Below are 17,592 nucleotides of genomic sequence, written 5' to 3' on the forward strand. Positions count from 1 at the left end.
GGCCTAGACCCTTCTTCAGAAAATTTTTCTGAAGAAGGGTCTAGGCCCGAAACGTCAGCCTTCCTGCTCCTCTGATGCTGCTTGGCCTGCTGTGTTCATCCACCTCTACACCTTGTTATCTCAGATTCTCCAGCATCTGCACTTCCTACTATGTCTGCTTGCAATATGTGTAGCCGAGGAACAATCAAGCTTGGAGGAGCAAGGAATTGCAAACACAATCAAAGATAGGAGCTTCAGGAAAAAGAAGATAGTCACTGCTCACACCTGGTACTGACTGGCGTAGGGCAGACAGTAAGGACTTTTAAAACCACCAGGAGCGTTGCCCACATCTCAACCCCAGACACAGCCTCCAGGCAACTACTCTGTGCCCCCATGAGTTTGGGGAGCTGGAGGCCATGCAGAAAATTCTAGTCAACCACAGGTGGCAGACCTTAATAGGCCTTCAAGCGTCTGAGTTAGCACCCTGCTTCCTGAGGGCACGTAGCCCTGCTGCACCCCAATATCAGGCAGAATGGCATGGGGCAACGGGCACACTGGTCACCTCTGTCAAATCGCATCAGGGCTAAACATTCAGCCCTAGTCTTCTTAGGCTTTGCTATGTTTCTGTCACCCACAAAAGTACGGAGGGAGCATCACTTGAAATTTCATCACTGCTACAGGACAAGAATTAAATAACATGCTGAATATTACAAATATGCATGTCTAATATAATGCAACTTGCTGCAGGACAAGAGTTTTATGGCTTTTATTACAATTGATTCTTAATACAGTTAATTCTCTCACAATACTTCCACAATTGCATTTCATTGTGTCAAAGTGCCTGCCAGAGATAAGAGCAACAGTATGATTTGGCTCCCACATCGCTTTTGCTACATAATCCACAATGACATAAATAATACTTCAACTGCAAAAGCAACATTTGTTTTCGACATCTTATCTTTTCCCAAATTAATGCAACCCTTAAAACAGAAACCTACCCTGAGGTCTTTTTAACTGAAGGAATTGCTGGAATATATGTCCACCATATTATCAAGCACAGAGTACAATTTTAGTCAACTTTCTCAACCATGAGAAGCTGGTCTCTTCTCATTAAATTATTCTCTTAAAATAAAAACAGAATTAGTCATTCTGCTAACTGTGCAATGAGATAACCCAGTTGCTTGGGAACCCAAATGGAAAAATAGGAGTCAGCAGCATTAGGACAAAAAAATTGATGAAATAATATTTCTCATTATTTTAAGAAAAGAAGAATGAATTTGAAATGAATTGCTCAAATGTAATTGCTAACACTTGTACAGCTTTATACAAAGCAGGAAGCTTTGTTAAATAGAATATTGTTGTCCTGTATTTTTACAAAGTATCTGCAGGATCCAATTGAGCTGGAAGCTGGCAGAAGATGAAAGCATTCAGTCAGTCAGAGTCATTCACAGCACTGTCATTTCAGCATCATTCAGAGAGAAAAGAAAGGCCAAGTGAACTCAAGCAGAAAGAGCAAGCACATGAAATTCACTCCAATTCCCACTTAATTGCTCTTTACAAGTAATACACCATTCATTCCTGTGGGAGTGTTTTACCATAATGTTCTCTCTGGATTTGCTTGTGTTAATTTAAGGCCAATTTGTGTTTTCCCATCTGCACTCGACGCCCCCCCCCGCCAAGATGTGCCCTCCTGCAAACATCTTACATTGGGTTCTTCTGTCTTCAGCAGTGTCTCAGGACTGAGTAAGTCTTGCTTCCATCATCTTAATGAGCCTTGAGACGGTTAAGTCCAAAGTGCAATATACAGACTCTGCCACACATGGGGCTGCTGGTCCTTGAAGCATCGAGGTGGTGGGTATCGATCGGAGGTTCGAGCATGCTCTCTCTCTGATACATCGAGCAAGTCTCTCAATGCATTCAGTGCATTCCCAAGTGAGCCTTCTCCACTTTGGTCATTCATATAGCACGGGCTCTCATGAGTCGGAACAATTTTTGACTTGGTCAGGGACGTTATGGAGATATTTCTAAAGTAGTCCTCCTGGAAGTCTCCTACCGCAACCAGGTTCTGAGCACAGCAATTGTTTTGGGAGCCCAGTGTAACATGTTCTGCTTAGCAGGGTTAGTTTTGAGTGAGTAGTTACCCCCTCAATATTTCTCTGAAACTTAACATAAACAAGCTGCTAGTGTGTAAACAAAAACACATCAGCCTTAATAATTAACATTTCCACACTTTGTGCGTGTGCGTGTGAGAGCGAGAGAGACAATATCATGAAGATTGAGAGTGCTCAGAGCAAAGAACTACAGCCTCTCTATCCACAACAATCCCATTAAATGAAAAGTAGACATGCTTGATTTTTTCACTCCAATAACATCCTACCCACCCCATCACCTCTGCCTGAGATCCATCCCAAAATCTGAGGGGGGGGGGGAAAGAGTTCAGACTGAAATGGGCAGTATTTAAGATTTTGCTCAAGTCCACACTTCAGATTTTTATTGGCCATTGTTTTGGATGGACTCGTCCACACAGAAGCCCTTTCTCCCTATTTTCTGTCCACAATGCAAGAGGCATTTATTTTTTCCCTAAACAGTTAGCTGTTGTTGTCACTTTCAAAGCCTTCCCTTAACCTTGTAAATATTTGTTTTCTTTCCATCCATAATTCCAAAGTTATTTGTAAAATGGTTACAACAGACGTGCATGTTTTTTTTTGTTTACTCCCAAGTTCAAAGGTTCCTGCCATTCTAGTTATGAGTAATAATCTCTGATGTTTTTCAAACCAGTCAACAAGTGGTTTACAATGACTAAGCAACAGTAGCACCTCAAGGGGATGAAGATTTTACCTTTAACGTCAGATGATTAGAGGCTGGAGATAGTTTCAGACCCACACTGCTGGCTCAGATCTTTTCACATTCTCTTCATTTGCTGCAAAATTGAAAGCATAATGTAAACCACCTTACCACTCATAGTCCAAATGATTTTCATTTGTCGCAGCAGCTAGAATCCATCTGACTATGGACAGGTGCCATGCGATTTTAGGCTGACTAAATGTTTTGGCAGTTGTTTATTCATCAGCATGATGCTATGTCCTGAAAGTTGTGCATTTCACCTACAGATAAATTTTATAACTCCTCCCTATGAATCACCAATAAAGCTCCCCTTTAAGGTCCTGCAGTGTGCTATTGATGTAAGCTGAAGGACAAGACGTGCCTATAACAATTCTGAAAGGACAGCAAGTTCGGTTTCAGGACAGACAGTCAGATTTACGAACTGATGGCAACAAAAGTAAACAGGAAACAAAGGAGGGATTTCTGTTATGAATGAAAAAGGCAGAAGTTTCTGGAACAGACTGCCAGCTTGGGTGAACAGCTCAAAACTTTGTTCTCTTAACGGTATCTCGAGGAGTGGTATGTGCTCGTCAATCAACACTGAACACAGAAGGAAAACAAAATAATTCAAAACTGCATAGGAACAGCAAATGGATCTAACCAGCATATCCTGGGAACAACAGGCAAATCGAACCCAAAATCATTATTGCACCCAATTCAATCATGAGATTTGCATTGCAACTTATACCTGAAATTCAATCTGAGAACTGGGGACTAAGTAACAATCTGCTGCAAGTGCTCGGAGTAATGCAAGATTGCTGCTTCGGTTCTTCTGCTTCGTTTATCGCACTGGAACTGTTTATCAGCTTATGTTTGCCAAAACAAGGTGACTGACAGACTTCTAGCTCAAATGGTATTCAGGTTCCGTCTGCAACATTCCAAGTATATGTTTTTTCCAGCCGGTGAAATAATCATTTACAAAGTGAAAGGCCGCTTGGGGTGTACGTATGTTCATTGTTTCAATTTGCATTCAAGTTCTTTTTCAGAAAAAGTAACATTACACAGAAGATATGCCTGACAAGATTTGCAGATCCGCCACATGTCAAACTACATGCAAAGATACAAGAAATACGGAGAGATGTGGCTGAGATTAGAAAATAAAACTGGTGCACACTTGAATGCAAGATGGCTGCACTGTGAATCCTGGTTTGGCTACAGCCTTCCCTTCCAACCCTGTCATTCTTTCATTTCTGCACCAACACTGGCCACTTCAAGGCACCAACACTGGGAAAGCCTCAGATCAGCAAGCCACAGTGTTTCTTGATTTAACACAGGCATTTGGAGAATCTGAAGAGAATCAATGGAGAACAACAGGAAGATGGGGAGGAACTGGAAGCAAATGAACAAGCCCCCAGCCTGACTTGGACAACAGACAATGGAAATTTGCCTGGAAAATGTGGCTTTGCATACAGCACACAGGCATCCTCTCTCAATCATTCCGTCGGCCACCCTCACTCTTGCAGGTCAAAGGAGATATTTGGGGTGGAATCCAGAGTGAGACCAGGACTCGGGGAGAGAGGAGGGGTGCAGGGAAGAGGGAATGCAAGAGGAACAGACAACGAACTGCGATGGGGGAGGGTGGGGAAGGAGGGGGGCAGCAGTTGGACCAGATTGCAATTTGGAGACTCCAGGACAGGGCCAGAGCAGACTGAGGCCACAATAAGGCTCAGGGGTGGCCATCAGAGGCTTGTGGGAAAGGGCAGGGAGCAAGACATGAAGTCTTGTGATGGTAGCCATTATGTGGAGATGCCAGTGTTGGACTGGGGTGGACAAAGTCAGAAGTCACACAACAGAAGGTTATAGCCCGACCAAGTTTATTTAAAATCACAAACTTTCGGAGCGCTATAATTCACCTGACGAAAGAGCAGCGCTTCGAAAGCTTGTGATTTTAAATAAACTCGTTGGACTATAACCTGAGTGTCATGTCACTTCTTGAGATGGCGGTGGCCAGGTAGATGTAAGAGCTTAGAAGTTGACTTTTTTGGTGTGCAAATGTGGTCCTAACCAGAGGCCTTCCACCCGCTGCCCCTCCCCCAAATTCAGCTCAGGAGGGAAGTACGTTTTTGTCAAACATTCCTGAACCCTCTGGCTTTAACCTGGAATTCCTGGCACTGCTGTATGCTGACTGGCCTTTGTTAATTGGAAGCAGAGGTGAAAAGCCAGTAACATGCAACATGGTTGCTCTTTGAGAGACACACACAGAGAGAAATAGATTTCAATTTACAAACAACAATCCATAAAAGCTTTCAAAGTAATTGGCTAACAGTCAGTTAAGGATTTCATTTTTGTTTTATTGTATTTTCTCTACAGCAAATGTGTGGAGGAATATAAAAAGAGGGGGACTTTGAGAGCAATTGAACCACAGATTTACTTTGACTGTGCTGTAATTTCATTAGAAAACTTTTATTTACTTCTCCAGACGAATTCAGTGGCAGTCTAATCCTTTCCGTCTCTCTACCCACCAGTGTGCTTCATTCGCCAACGCCGCACTCATTCGCTAAGTGTGGAGATAGGGTCACAAGAGGGAAGGGTGACTAACTATACCACTAATAAAGAGAGGACTGCAACAACAAACTGCATTTTTCCTGAAGACGTATTAGGTTCAACCGATGGGAAGTTTTTATTTAAATGGCTTACATAACGAGCAGTTTATTTGCGTTTTCCAAATAAAGGTTTGAAACTTGCAGGCAGTCAGCATCACCTCCATGTTTCTTAGCTAGTTTGTCATGACTGCACACATCATCAAGCTTACAGTCAAAGTCTTAACACATTAGCGGTGGGTTCACTACATTGAGTTCAAATGGAATGAGCAAAATAAAAAAAAAGGTCATAACCATTCCTTAGGCTGGAAAAGCTGACCAGTAATGATTCTTTCCAGTTGGTAATTGCCAACTGGTCAGCAACCAGTGTCGACCGCTTCCAAGTGGGCAAGACCCAAAACTGCCAGGCAAATGTTACCAGCTGGTATAACTGGATAGCAACTTGTTCACTCATTGCAGGAGAACTGTTTCTTTTGTTCCTGGGTCAGAATCGTGCAAAATGCTCTATCCCTGTCTCAAACTACTGCTATGCGCTGAGGCGTGTGTATTCCTCCAACTCTGACCTCCATCACCAGCATTTAACCTGAACTGTTAAGGGTCACACTTGGATGCAGGGGGTTTTGGGGCAGAGGGACTTAGATGCGATCACATTTGCTTCCTCTGGCTGACAAGCCAGCCTGATGTATAAACTGAGCTATTCCACAACCAGCAAGGCGCGGCACACAGACATCCTTGGGAATCTACTCGGCTGGGTTTTCAATAAAGCTTTCATTTAATTCTTTTTTCCTTATGCAACAGTACAGTCAAAACAGATGGTGAGGATCATAAAATTTAAAAATGCATGCACCACATTCAGAGATGTGGAAATAGCAGTGACAGCAGGTGCTGAGACCATGAATGAATGGTATGAGCCCAGAAGTTATTATATGCCATAGTCATACAGGAATGTTTAGCAAGGTAACAATTAAAACAGACTGTGGAGAAATGTCACGTAAAGATATTATCAATTTAAATCATTTAAAATGAAACAGAACACTGCAACTATTAGAAGAGTGGATAAAGAATGTCACACAAATGGGTAAGATATTGATGTGCTCTTCATCTGTGGCTACATGTTGCGAAGCACTGGGCTACTTTATGCAGTCATTTGTGAACCGTTATTCTAATACACCAGTACAATGCAAGCTCCCAATTCATAACCATCTCAAACTCCAACCATAGAGTTTATATAGCGCACTTCAATCTTTCTTAAAATCCTGGCTCCCCCGAACACCTCCCCACATTGTGCAGCCTTCTTTCCTTTGAACATACCACTGTGAAGCATTTTGGGATTTTCTTTCTGTAGCCACAGAGTTATATAACTATAAACTCTTCTTTTAATGGTAATGATCAATTCAAAGCCAAACAGAAACCAGCCCCCAGCTGCATTGTCCTTTAATGGAGCGACAGTCAGAGCAAAGTGCAAATGATGGTTTCTGTCTCTTGGCTCAACTGTCTCGTGCTGCGATTATACTGAGAAATAAATTAGCTGAGAGTCAACTGGTGTGAAAAGTAGCCCAGCAAATATGCAACCATTCAACCACAATGAATTGCTGCAATTAATCTGAAGATTTGTTGGTGAATAATAACCTGTAGATTGGTATGAGCACACAGGGAAACCAATCCTAGCATGTGCTCAAAATTATTGAATCTTGTTTAATGTAATTACACCAAAGCAGAAGTCTTCTTCATTTAATGTGAACGAGAGAGCTTTGCCAACTGCATTTTTCATATGTAGAGAAACATCAACGTGTGTATTGATGAAGCCAACTGTAGGGAGCTCTGGCATGTCAGAAATGCCACCTCCATGGTCACTGGAAGCACAGTAAATTTTGGAGTAAGTATTTGAGGCACCAACAAGGTTGGATAGGAGGGGAAGAGGAGGCAGGTGCTATTAATAACATGATTTAAAAAATGGACAGGCACAAATATCATGGAAGGAGAAGTGTCAGCAGTGAACAACAGAGAAACAGAGCCCCACCAGGTCCAAACAGTGAGAAGGGGAAGAGCAAATCAAAGTATGACGTATAGGGGAGGTGGGAAAGTCAGGTTGGAAGGGTGCACAAACTCCTTTCCCATCCCTCCACTGGTCAGAGCAAATCTTCAAATTTAATTACAGCAGCAATTATCAAAGTTTTAGTCTATATCTGGTTTAATATTAGAAATAATGCAGCCAGGCTTCCTTCCCCAACCAAGAATAAGTAGTTTATTACAAATAAAACTTAAACAAACATGCAAATATTATTTACCCTAAAGGTTTACACTGTAAAGATTACTAAAAGCTATTCTAATATCCTCAAGGTAACAGGAGGCAAATGATCAAACACACAGCAAAACACAAAAGCAAATGCGATCAAACAGGCCATATGAATTTCTCAACAACTCCCCCACCCTCACCTACCAAGACATTAGTGACACTGTCAGCAAATCTCATTAAAATGTCACAAGAAATAATTGTTCACTTTCAATGACCTGGCCTTGAAAGTCTTTTAAAAGCTGTTTGGTCATGGATTGTCTCAACGACCTATTATATCCTAGTTGTCCAGCTCCTTCCCCGAGACTATGTTTTAGTGGATTCAAGAAAACAGCAATCTAGCACTTTCTCACAAGCACAATTCCAACTTTTCACAAACAGTAAGCTTCACCGAGCCACTACTGTCTTAGATTGATTTCCTGAGCTCCAATCCAGCTCAGTTGCGCACAACCGGTACTGCTTGAGAGCTTTCAGCTCTCACTCTCTGCTCTAATCAATTTTTAATTGTGCACAGGCTTTTTCTCAAGCCTTCACAGTTCCTACAACATCTCTAAATCCTCACTGCAAGAGCTATTTCAACTGCTCTAAGACTTCCTGAGCCCAACTGCATCAAACCCAAGCAGTTTAGCTGCCTTTAGCAGCACAGCTATCTCCAAACAGTCTTCCAGTCTTGCAGACAGTAAGGACTGCAGGCACGAAGTTTCGGGCTGAAACATTGACTAGCTGCTCCTCGGATGCTGTCAGACCAGCTGTGCTTTTCCAGCTCCATGTTTATTGATGATAGTCTTCCAGTCTCGATAGCTGCCACCTTTGAACCCATCAGTGACCTCGAAGAGTACTGAATGACCTATTGAAACCCTTACAACAGGCCTGCCCCTCCTGTTGGCAGAATTAAATGTAACTAATCTTTCAAATCATTAAATGGTAAAACACATTGGAACGCTGTTCTTTAACTCGTCATTTTCATAGAAAGTTGGTTTACAGTATAAACTGCATTAATCACACCAACCATAATAAATTCAGGGTCGAGTTGTCACATGAATGAAGAAGTCAGGAGTTAGCTAAAGAGCAGGAAGAGACTGTAGGTGGACAGAAACAATGTACCAAGAATGCACAGACAAAGTTGGGTACAATGACTACTTTAATGCTGGTGGAATAAATTTGGAATTTATTTTGTTTTGTTATTTTGTGAAATCATGTCAAACCTATTATGCACATGTTGTATGAAGCTTGAATCCAATTCTGTACCATTACTTGGACGTCCTGTGAAATAATAATTTCTTCTCCCCCCCAGCCCCACCACGACTTCTGAGAGGCTAACTACCTTAATTTAGAAACAAAGAAGCAAATATACTTGGAAACAGTTAAGAGGCTAAATTTCAAATGTTTTAACTTGAGTAAAGCTAAATTGTCAATTCGTGAAGGTATTATTGAACAATGTTTCCCCGTTAAAAGGGACCAAGCCAAAAATATCAACATTTGTTGTCATGGTAATGGCCCTAAGTCTGAACTATGAGGCTCAGGTTCAAGTCCTACCTGCTCCCAAGGCATGCTATAACATCTCTGAAAGGGTTGATTAAATGTCTCAAGAAAGGCACAAACATTTGCTGCGTGGAAGATTCACCATCTTTAATGGCACCAAACTATTTTCTCCTAAACTCCCCAACCAGTCGTGGTAGTCGTACACATGGAGCTTCGTGGTCTGCCGGGTCATATCCTTGGAAACCATTTCTCAAGGATATGACCAAGGCCTTGAGTATCTGGAGTGATCGAGATCATGAGTTTCAGGGAGGACTTGAGTCAGGTTCAGAAACCTCTGATCACGAAGCACTCGCAACATGGAGGCGACATCATTGCGCAGCCAGAGTCATGGGTGCAGTTCTCAGTCATATTTTAAGTCTTGCCTCTTGAATAAGCACTCACAAATTATCAACTTATTATTGCATTCATTATTGCAGAATGATCATTTGAAATTTGGTGTTCTTGCATTTGTCCTGAAAAGAAACCCTCAGCACATCTCTATTTTTAAGTGATTTTCAAGTACTCAAGTGGTTGCAAAAGATTTGTAAGAACTTACACAAAGCAATGATCATCTGTGCACAGAGGGGTGAACTTTGAATTTCTTATGCAGTATGCATACTAATAGAGGTGGGGTGACTGAATGGAAATGAGCAATGAAAGAACAGCAGTTAAGGGTGCAGGAAGTACTAGAATAACAGAATGTCAGGAGTAAGGTGTTCAGTTTCACTGTGTTTACGAGAGGCTGCGTATGATCAACTGCCTTTGAGTTTATCAAGGGAAAATTCTGCAGGAAGAGCTGCAGCTTGCAGCAGCTATTTTAAAGCATTTAGAGTAAAACCTGTTATCCCCAAAGGCACTGGGAATCACCTCACAAAATAGACATCAAGTATCAGAGCTCTGCAATCCCTTAACATTTAGACAACATTCTTCTTGATTATTTTTCCTGCCAAAATAGGCAGTATCACATCTTTCCCCACATGATAGAGATAGTAAGAACTGCAGATGCTGGATTTAGAGATAACAGTGTGGTGCTGGAGGAACACAGGAGGCCAGGCAGCATCAGAGGAGCAGGAAAGTTGACGTTTTGGGTTGGGACCCTTCTTCACAAACGTGCACTTTCCTGCTCCTCTGATGCTGCCTGGCCTGCTGTGTTCCTCCAGCTCCACACTGTTATTTCCCACATGATACTCTGTTTGCCACATCTTTGCCCAACACTTAACCTATTCAGCTTCCTTTGTAGTCTCCTTATATCCTCTTCAGTGTTAGTCAGAGACAAAGAGAGAGAGAGAAAGGAAATAAAAGGCTTCTGGACACAAGCAGAATAATAGAGAATGGGTAAGGCCAACTGTGAAAAGCTGCCAATGATGGTAACATGACTGAATAAGGATCTAAAAGGAGGGCAGTGACCCTCAATGGAGGCAATACCACTGAAAGGTACATGGGATATTTCTAGAATCAGGCAACAACACCTACAACATACAAATCTTCATGTTGTTGCATTACAGGTTATCGAGAAGGGGACAGTCTGAGTTTATGTCCTTATTTCCAAAGGTTTAGAGAACAGTGCAAGGTGCTTCAACGTGTGACCGGCGAAGATATACAGAAATAAACATAAGCCTGGCAAGAGTAAAAAAAAAAAAAAGAGAGCAGGAATTTAAAAAAGACTGAAAGAGAGAAAAATTAACCGTCAAAAAACAGGCAAAAACTCAGGGGTCAATGATAGACAGAAAAACAGCAGCAAAAGAGAAACAGGAACACAAAAGAACATGGAGGCTAACAGCCCGAGGGAAAGAAAAGATCAGATCAGGTTAAAAATGAACAAAACAATGCGTGAAGGACAACTTCTGTCTTTACTGAAAGAAACACCACATTATGGTCGCCTCTTTTCCACCGGAGAGATCGTGTGATCAAGAACAGAAAGAGAAAGGAAGAAAATATATCTTTTGCAAAATTAGACAAGGTGGATCCTACACAAGCATAACCAGGTCCTGATTAATAATAAAGGAAGCAGGGAAATTTTACAGATGGAGAGCACGTGTTCCAAGATGAAGAAAGTGCATTTCTCCAAGTGATAACACACTCCTGACTCTGGATTATTTAAGTTTGGGGATTGGGTGGTCCTCAGAGAACAGTTCTCACAGGTGTCATCAAACCTTTTGAGGCAGGTCCAAGGCTATGGCTATAATTATTCTTGGTCTTTCTGCGTTGCTCAACAGTCTTTGCAGAGTTGCTGAGGTAAGGAAATTGTTAGGTTCATTTGAAAAACATCTCCCTGTGCCTTCATCTTGCAGCTTGATATTCCATCTGCACACTGCATTTAGCAGCATGTCACACAGACAGATTTAATTCCTTCCTGAAACATATGGATCAGGAGTAGACGACGATGCTGGAGCCTATTCTGCAATTTAAGATCATCATGGTCAGATTACTTCTCAATCCTGCCGACATTTCCCCTTGCTTACCAAGAATCTATCAACCTCTGCCTTAAAAATATTTAAAGAATTCTCCGTACTATTTTTTGAGGAAGAGATTTTCAAATTTAAAAACATCCTCACATCTACAGTGAATGGCCACGCCTTATATTTAAAGTGATTTCCTGTTATGGTTTCCATTAAGAGTAAACATCCTTTCTACATCCACTCTGACAAGGTCTCTCAGGGCCTTTAGTATTTCAATGAAGATCCCTCCTACACTCCTGCAGTTATAAGATACCACAGCCGATCTAACCTTTCCTCATAAGGCAACCTGCCCATTTCAGTTACATGACAGCTTCTGAGCTGCTTTCAACATCATTCCTCAAATGAAGAGACAAATGCCATACACTATACTCTCGATGCAGTCTCACCAGTGACCGGTGTAACTGAAGCACAACCTGCCAACTTTTGCCTTCAATTCCCTTTACAATAAACAATCACATTCGATTAGCTTTTGTAATTATTTACTGTACTTACTTATTAATCTTTGGCAATTCCATGCACTCAGACCCCCAGGTATCTCTGCATCTCAGAGATTTGCTCACTATGTCTGCATCAACCATAATGCCACTCTAAACTAGTCCCATCTGCCTGCTCATGGTTAGTAACCTTTATTTCCTCTTGGTTCATGCGCATGTCTAAATGCCTCTTATCATATCTGCTGCTACCATCTCTCCTAGCAGCGAGCTCCAGGCACCTACCAACCTCTGTGCAAAATAAATATGTGCCTCACATCTCCTTTAAACTTGAACCCTCTCACCTTAACCTATGACCCACGGCATTTGACCTTTCCACCCTGGGAAAAGGACTCTGACTATCCACGAGTCTCAGTTTTAAATACTATCAGGTTACCTCTCAGCCTCCAATGCTCTAGCAAAAACAATCCAAGTTTGACCAGCCTCTTGTTATAGCTAGTACAGTCCAATCCAGACAACATCCTAGTAAAACACTGACCAAGCCCCACCCTAACTCCCCACCTACACTCACCTTTACTGGCTCCATCCCCGCCTCCTTGACCTGTCCGTCTCCTCTCCACCTATCTGCTCCTTTATCCATCTTCCATCCGCCTCTCCCTCTGTCTCTATTTCAGAATCCCCTTCCCCTCCCCCATTTGTGAAGAAGGGGCCAGACCCGAAACATCTGAGCATTCCTGCTCCTGTGATGCTGCCTGGCCTGCTGTGTTCATCCAGCTCTACACCTTGTTATCTCAGATTCTCCAGCATCGGCAGTTCCTACTATCTCAACATCCTGGTAAACCTCTTTTCCATCCTCTCCAAAGCCTCGACATTGTTCCTACAGTGTGGTGACCAGAACTGCACATAATGCTCCAAATACAGTATGGCCTAACTAAAGTTTTATACAGCTGCAACATGACTTGCTAACTTTTATACTCCATGATCCAAACTGACGATGAAGGTAAGTATGCCATATACTTTTCCTTATCATCTTATTCACTTGTATCACCACACGTTCAGAAATCCCTCTGTACATTAATGTTCCTAAGGATCCTGCCATTTACTGTATACTTTCCTCACACCGTTGACCTCCCAAAATGCATTACCTCACACTTGTCCAGATTAAAACGTCATTTCCCATTTCTCCACCCAACTTTCTAACTGATCTATATCCTACTGAATCGTTTGACAACATTCTTTAATATCCACAACTCCATCAATTTTCATGTCACCTGCAAACTTATTAAACAGACAACTACATTCTTATTTATGTACATTACAGACAACAGAGGTCCCAGGTCCCAGCACTGATCCTCGTGGAACACCACAGGTCACTGACCTCCAGTCCGAAAAAACCCCTGCATAACTACTGTTTTCCAATGACCAAGCCCAATTTTGTATCCAATTTACCAATTCACCATGACTGAAAACTTCTAGATCAGTCTACCATGAAGAACTCTGTCAAATGCTTAGCAGTGAAATCCATACGGACAACATTACCCTCAATAATCTGTGTGACTTCTTCAAAAAACGCAATCAAATTTGGAACAAGACCTCCCATGCATAGAACCATGCTGACCATCCCTAATAAGTCCATTCTTTTCCAGGTTAGCCAAAGGATCTCTTCCTGTGCTTTACTGTTCTACATTCTGTCATCATTTCACAAACACAATTCTTGTATATTCTTTCTGTCAAAATGGATAAATGCATATTTTCCAGACATGGTTAGCCTGAGCTGATCCTTAGCCAAGACCCACAGCTGCAGTTTGCGGTGAAAGGTTGTTTGATTGCAATCAAGAGCTGGCTGCTCTTCCTTCATTTGAGCCAATCACCATGCTGCCCTGGCTGAGATCTGCAAGCTCAATATCGACAGAACAACGACCTGAAAACCTACTTCTTCCACACAGCACAGCACACAGTACTGCTGTACATACAAAGACACAAATAAGCCCTGAGAGCAGTCAAGTTAGGGTTGCCTGCTAACAACAAGAAACTATAACAACAGTTACTTTGAGATTATACATAGAGAAATTTTTTTTAAGGTCAATATAGTTGAAGAAAGCTGCTAAGCTCATGTTCGATCGTCTGATCGGAAAGCAAAGTTTGTAAGACCTTTTTGTTCAAAGGGCTCTTGAATCAATGAGGTTTGTTCCTCCGACATCCTATTCAATAATTTGCTCCCAATTGTTAGTCGCTCGTGAAGAATTTCTTCCTGAAATCATTTCAAAATACCCAGCCATCTGTTTGAACGTGTCTGTGTCAGTATATCGTGTGGCTTATATTGAATCGTGGCCTGAGTTTAACTTTTCTCAATCACTTACCATCAGATACCACTATGAATTGGAGGATGTTGGTATTGTCAGGTTTGCCTCACAATTCAATCTGATGGGATCAGGGATCGATTCCCTTCGCTGCTCTTTGCAGCAATTCTGGTATTTGTCTGCGTGTCCCTTATAACCTGATGGCCAAAACTGGCCGTGGAGGTCAAGCTGCATAGAGTCTAAGCAGGGCCTCATCCGTTAATGTAATCTTCTCATAGTTATAACTGACTTATTTGGAAACAGTCCAAACATCTTCTCCACAACGAAAAGGAAAACAAAAATCTACTTATTTCATCTCGAGATCCAAACTCTGCAGGTGCTGTCAAGCAGATTGCTGTTTTGTCCAGCTGGTGTGGCTCTCTGAGAAGTCAGATCTGGAATGGTAATCATGACCAGACAACTAGTCTATTAACTGCATCTTATTAAATATACACAGGTTTTATACACGAATGTTCTTCCAACTGCTCATTAAGGGGGCTGCTTGTTGCTGAGTGTGTTACCAGGTTACCACAGTGTGCTGCTCAGACTTGTGAATGTGGAAAGGAAGTATCAGTGGGACATGTTTCTCCAGCTGACATTGCAGCTGAGCCTGAGCTTTCCCTCGATCCACAGAAGTAGTCCACGAGTGACCAGAGGCAGGAACATTTTATTCTCCCTACTCAGACTAAGGGCACTGAGGCTAAATGTTACTTGAACACCCTCCAACTTATTTCAAATGTCTCAGCATAGACAACAATTAAGTCTACCATGTGCAACGCTTGTGCACTTTCATGACATGTCAAATGGAGATGTATCCACAATACAATTAGGAAGGGAGGATCGAATAATGAGATTCTTGAGAAGGTCAGCTAAATAGATTTTTTTTTTGTCCATTACAAAGTACCGAGCAACGTAGAGTGCATTCATCAGCTATTTTTCATGGTTTTGTGTCGCCAATGACAACTTCATGCTTAGCAAACCAGATTCCATCTTTATCTGCCAAATGTTTCACTAAGAGCCGGTGAAACTCAGGAGTCACATTAAGAATTGCTGTTGCCATGCAGGAATATATCTCCAATCATCACCGGATCACCTTGACTTCAAACTGAAAGAACGTACAATTGATCAGGCAGAGGCACAAACTATAAGCCAAAAGACAAATGCTTTGAACATCAAACAAATATACTGCCTCCAGGACTCAATATTGAATTCCATGCCTTCACAGCATGATTTTGCATTCTCCATTTTCCTTACATTGCGCACACAGACAGACACACACAAACAGACAGACACGCATGCGAACACTTCCTTTTCACACACTCTTCACATACCCATCTTCCCTTCACCACGATTAGCAACCCGTCTCTTCGGCTCAGAGCACTCTTACAATCTATTCCACTTGTTCCTCCTCCCCCTATCTTCGGCACAAAAAAAAAACAAATTTCCAACATTTTTCAGTTCCAAAGTCATTTCAGACTTGAAATATTGTCTGTTTCTCTCTTCACAAATGCTGCCAGACCTGCAGAGTTTGTCAAGCCTTTCCTGTTTTTAGGAAAAAATGCAGATTTTAGTATTTAGCTCCAAACTGGGCTACTACCAGATGCCAGCACAGTGAATAATCTCTTGTTCCACATGCATGATTTTCAAAAAAAAAAATCATAACTTACATCTTGGATGTTTCCCTTAGTTAAGAGCAATTAATTCACCAGTCTATGCTCAGATTTCATTCACTGGATTGAGATCTTTTGTACGGTTCAGAGGGGTGAGCAAAAACAGCACAGAGGCATGCAATTTTTCCCAAACTTTGTTCAAAGTTCCCTTCACCTTAGCTCTACCCGGTGATCCACAGCACCCTGCATTTTCATTCATCTGTTCGAAATGTTTGGCTTGTTTGTGGATTGCAGGGGTTGGGTCTTCGCTGGGAGCATTCTAGACAAGATAGCAATCCTTATATAATTGCAATGTTTCTTTCGTATTACTGAAAAGACAGACACATTGCCACAGCTTCTCACCTCTCACTCATCAAGACAAACACAAGAATGCCAAATTTCAATTCATCACAACAATTTATACAACAGGGAAAACTATACATAAACAACGTGCAATTATACTCAGTTTTACTTGCCAAACCATCAGGACCTATTTCTCCAATCATAAAAATTGACGAGATTGTTTGAAATTTGACCTTCTTGCATTTGTCCTGATGATTGCAAAATGAAAAGCATTGCACCGTGTCTCTCTATTTTTGGCAAAACTCAAGCTCTGTGGGACCAAGCTAACTTTTTTCTTTTCTAACATATTTTCACAATGACAAATAAAATAAAATAAAAACAGTGAAAGGCCAAAATAATGATTGAAGAAAACTCCTGGTGCATTTTTAAGGTGGTGGCAGTTGGTGAATCAATTGCACATCCACAGATGGGCAGTACAACTACCAGTTGGGGTGTTACAAACACGGCAACCATTGCATGTATTAGGATACAATGCACCCAATTCCACAGTCTTCAACAATTTTGCTCTAAATTACTACTTTTTTTTAAAAAAAAAAGATGCTACTCAGCACATGCAGTAAACTGTTGGAGGAGGTAAGACTCAAGGAACTTAAATCACACAGCATTTATTTATTGACATAAGCACAGAATGATACAACAAAGCCATAATGCCACCAAGGATACACATCATACATCCAGTGGACATGAACAATGTAATATCAGCTTGTTCAAGCTAAAATATGTTAAGAACTTTGTACAGATCAAATATGTGCCAGAAAAGGTGATTTGCTCCTTTAGACATCCAGTGCAGATACAATGGGCTGAGTGGCCTCCTGCACGTAGTAACCTTTGTATGACTCCATATAAATAATCAGTAACAATGCTCAATTAAGTTCTAAAGCAGACAAAGGTGAACTTAATAAGGACTGACTCCTATCAAAGATTCAACTCATACTTGGATTTTGGGTCTGTCTATATTTGGCCCCCCAAAACATTTAGATATCAACATCACAATAACATGGTCAAAATTCCCGTAAGATTGAGAATTGTAATCAGAGCTCAGATTATGACCAAGTTTCCAAATCCTTATCAAGTCAACCCAGAATACATTAGGAGGAACAAGTTAGTGCGAATTGCGAAAACAGCATCAGTTATC

The 17,592-nt window shown here is 41.5% G+C and overlaps 1 long non-coding RNA gene across 1 annotated transcript in view; it reads right to left on the reverse strand.

Annotated features, from left to right (window-relative positions):
• Positions 1–2,817: 2,817 nt before the first annotated feature.
• LOC109917769 overlaps positions 2,818–17,592 on the reverse strand; it is a 142,881-nt gene continuing 128,106 nt past the window's right edge. Inside the window, exon 4 of the long non-coding RNA XR_007262610.1 lies at positions 2,818–2,899. This is a non-coding gene — a long non-coding RNA (uncharacterized LOC109917769). The remainder of the gene's footprint in view (positions 2,900–17,592) is intronic.

This window comes from Rhincodon typus, chromosome 8 (assembly GCF_021869965.1).
Source record: "Rhincodon typus isolate 14 chromosome 8, sRhiTyp1.1, whole genome shotgun sequence".
Taxonomy (NCBI): domain Eukaryota; kingdom Metazoa; phylum Chordata; class Chondrichthyes; order Orectolobiformes; family Rhincodontidae; genus Rhincodon; species Rhincodon typus.